Source organism: Triticum urartu, unplaced genomic scaffold (genome assembly GCF_003073215.2).
Source record: "Triticum urartu cultivar G1812 unplaced genomic scaffold, Tu2.1 TuUngrouped_contig_6707, whole genome shotgun sequence".
Taxonomy (NCBI): Eukaryota; Viridiplantae; Streptophyta; class Magnoliopsida; order Poales; family Poaceae; genus Triticum; species Triticum urartu.
The window spans coordinates 685-4,613 of NW_024117490.1; the positions used below are offsets into that span (position 1 = coordinate 685).

Here is a 3,929-nt window from a genome sequence, read left to right on the forward strand (position 1 = left end):
TGTGGGAGGGGGGTGGGGGTGAGAGGCCAAAGATGGCGATCATATTGATTGATTCATGGGTGTTGTTGAATAATATCCAAGGTCGAACAAGCCTTGAAGAAGTGAAGCTAATCGAGATAGTGGTTACTTACCCGTTCGTGAAGAGCCATGGCTGGGCACAGTCGTCAAAGTTTTTTGGAACGAGCAATGATAGCTCAAACTTCTGGCTTGCTTTTCGAGAAATTGTGTAGAGTTCCAAGGTCATTAATGGACATAGGAAAGATCCATTATTTCCTGTTGATTTTTCATTCTTTTCTTATAAGACTTTGTCAAAACTGTTCGTGGTTTCTCTCGTGGAAATCGACAGGAGCGCCTTTTAATTTGCTCTACAAGAAAATAATATTGTGTGCACGGTTACCTTGCACGAATACCAGTTGAGTCTGAATGCCTAGTTTTTCATTTCATCCGACCCATTCTATGGCAAAACACGGACAGATATTGAACCGCCTTCAAAACCGTTTCAACACCAGTGGTTGCATGCCTAGGTTTCCGTTTGATGCTACCAGACTGGTTTTGTTTGTTCCCTCAAATCTAGCGAGGTATCCGCCAAACCCAAATTTGTTTAATGAGGTCTTCTCCAGCGCGTAGCATCGATCACAGCACGGCTTTGTCGATGTAAACACGCAGGTTTGACGTATGACTTCGCTTAGATTCGTCGTGGCCCAGGTCAGTATTTCTTAATCCCACTGGCACGCTGCAGTTAAGTAATCGCATGCCTTATTTAGTAGATTAATCATGCATCCACTGGTACAGCTTAATTACCACGCGGCTTAATTACACGCTTGCGAGAGTGGGCATGGATGCCACATGTGGCATGTGCTAGTGGGACGATATTATATGTTGGCAGACACGTAGATATGGATGGACGCGCACAGAGCCAGACTGATCGATCGGCAGTATAAATTACCACCATCGTATACACAGATAGCAAGAACACAAACGAGCAGCTGCTAGCTCTGGCTAATCTCTTCGATTCCACCTGTTTTCACTCCTCTCCCTCGACCCCACAAATTACTAATGGCGCGGTCGTCTTCTCCTCTCGTCAACAAGGCTTCGCCCACCGAGCAGCGCCGCCTGCTCCGTGCTCGTCGTTCTTCAAAGCGCGTCACCGCTTTGAGCCCGGAAGCGCTCCTTGATGCCACCCTCCCAGTGTTGCAGCAGGATGACGCCGGTGTCGTCGCTGCCGCCACGGCTCCGAAGCGAGATGCTACTGTCTCAGACGAGACGCTGGCGGTTCACGCCGGGGAGAAGATGGGGAAGAACGGCGCCATGGACACAGACTCGATCGCGACACCTATCGTGAGCGGCACGACACACTGGTTCAAGAGCTCGGACGACCTCATCGCGTTCAGGGAAGGCCGGCGCCACAGCTTCGAGTACGGCCGCTATGGCAACCCCACTGTGAAGGTCCTGGAGGACAAGATCAGCGCGCTGGAGAGGGCCGAGTCGACGCTTGTCACGTCCTCAGGCATGAACGCCATCGTCGCCACACTGCTCGCCCTCGTACCGCCCGGCGCCGGCCACGTGGTGACCACGACCGAGTGCTACAGCGAGGCACGCACCTTCATCCGCGACAAGCTCTCCAAGATGGGCATCAAGGTGACATTCGTCGAGCTGAACGACATGGAGACACTCAAGGCCGTTCTTGACCAGAGCGACGTACGTTAATTTAGCAACTTGTAATTTGCTCAATTTATCAACAAGTTATGTCGGCTGTTTCTGATCGAGATGATTGGCTTTGATGCAGGTGACACTCTTCTATACCGACTGTCCGACGAACCCCCATCTCAAGTGCATCGACATTAAGCTCGTCGCCGATCTGTGCCACCGGAGAGGGGCTCTGGTGTGCATTGACAGCACACTCGCCTCGCCCATCAACCAGAAGCCACTCACCCTCGGGGCTGACATCGTCGTGCACTCCGCCACAAAGTACATCGCAGGACATCATGACGTGAGTAAACATCTTTGCTCTCAGATAATTGCACCACCATTTTGCTACTTTATTTCCAAGATCTCATCGTGCCATTTCATTTCAGGTCATCGCAGGATGCATCAGTGGCTCTGAGGCGCTCATCTCCAGAATACGCGCGTGGCATCACGACCTTGGTGGCGCCATTAGTCCGGTATGTAGTATCTATCATGTAGTACTACATGTTAATTAACACTCATTATTATTCAAGGAAAACTAGATGTTAACATTTGAGTTAATTGAAACTAACCACTTACACTGCAACCTAATTACTACAGGACGCAGCCTACATGATCATACGTGGCCTCAAGACAATGGCACTACGCGTGGAGACACAAAACCAAACTTCATTGCGCATGGCGCGCCTGCTCGAGAACCATCCCAAGATCGAGCGAGTGTACTACCCTGGGCTCCTAAGCAGCCCGTGGCACGACATTGCCAATAGCCAGATGACTGGTTTCGGTGGAGTCATCAGCTTCGAGGTAGCCTCGGACCTGCATGGCGTCATGAGGTTTGTCGATGCCCTGGAGATACCCTTCATCGCGACGTCCCTCGGCGGGTGCGAGAGCCTCGTGCAGCAGCCGGCAGTCATGTCCTTCTGGTACGTCACTTTTTTGGATCAATTTACATTTGCAACTTAATACAAACTTACAAGAAGATGCATGCAACATGTATGGTGGAATTTTTTTTGACTTATATTGCATGAATTTTTGTTTTCATCAGGGGTCAGAGTGATGACGAAAAGGCCAATAATGGGATCAAGGACAACTTGGTGCGGTTCACAGCTTCGGGATTGAGAAGTTTGAGGATCTTAGGGATGACATTATCCAAGCCCTGGAGAAGATTTAGGACACTTCCTGAGCAGCAATAGTGTAACAAGGATTTTGACCAAATTAGCGACGTAGAAACCCTTTTGTACATCTGATAGGTAGTCAATTTGCGCTAAACTTCAACGGAGATGTAATTGGTAGGATTCTTTTATTTCTTGAAGGAAGAAGCTCAAATTTGCTTCAGGACCAGAACCATATGTACCTGGAAGGAGATGAAATATAGAAGACACGTTACATTCTATATCACTAGTACAGTCATGGCATAACTAACATACGAGTCAAAAACCTAGTTCCCCACAGTTTTCCTAACTGCTTGTGCATATTGGTCAGTTAGCTCAAGTCAGCACAAGACGATAGAAAAACCATCAGTGAAGAGGACCATCACAGGAAGATCACCGAAGAGGCCCATCAAAGGATGTTCTACATATATAAGCCACCCGCGGGTGGTGATGTGTTTATCATAGATGATTTTACATATTTTCATAGGGATACATGCTACACTACTGTAAATTAAAAAATCATGCCTAGGCCTATAATTGTTTCACTAACAGATATGTACCTGCTTTGGTATTGGATTAAGCCTAGTCATAAGGATAGAGCTCTGAGGTGGATTTCTTTTCTTCCTCCTTAGTTGGATCATCTTTATTTGCGTATAGCCTTTCGTTTGTAATCTTGTAATATATTTTTCTTAATAAAGGGAGAAGGTGTATGGGGCTTTTCCCTTACGGTATATATAGTAAAAAAATACCTCTAGTTAATTAGTCAAAAACTTGTCGGTTTGAAATAATGTGGCTTTTCAAACGAGTAAAATGAAAAATATAGTTATCCTAGTAAAATGTTTGCCTTAAGAAGGTATTGAAAAAAGCACTAAGCAACAGTCAATATGATGACATCACATGTGGCAATTAATCACAATAACATTATTCTTTTCTTAACATAGGCCATCATAGCTACTATTATTAATTTCATAGAATAGTTATCAGCAACAGTTCTTTGTAGAATAAAGCAATTGCTCTGGTGTATAACTGATACAAGACTTTTATGTGTGGCTAACAAAAATCATTTAGGCTGGATTATTGAAGATTCAATCA

General features: G+C 46.1%; 1 pseudogene; it reads left to right on the top strand.

Moving 5' to 3' along the window:
- Positions 1–985: 985 nt before the first annotated feature.
- Positions 986–3,079, top strand: LOC125530993 (annotated as a pseudogene).
- Positions 3,080–3,929: the final 850 nt, after the last annotated feature.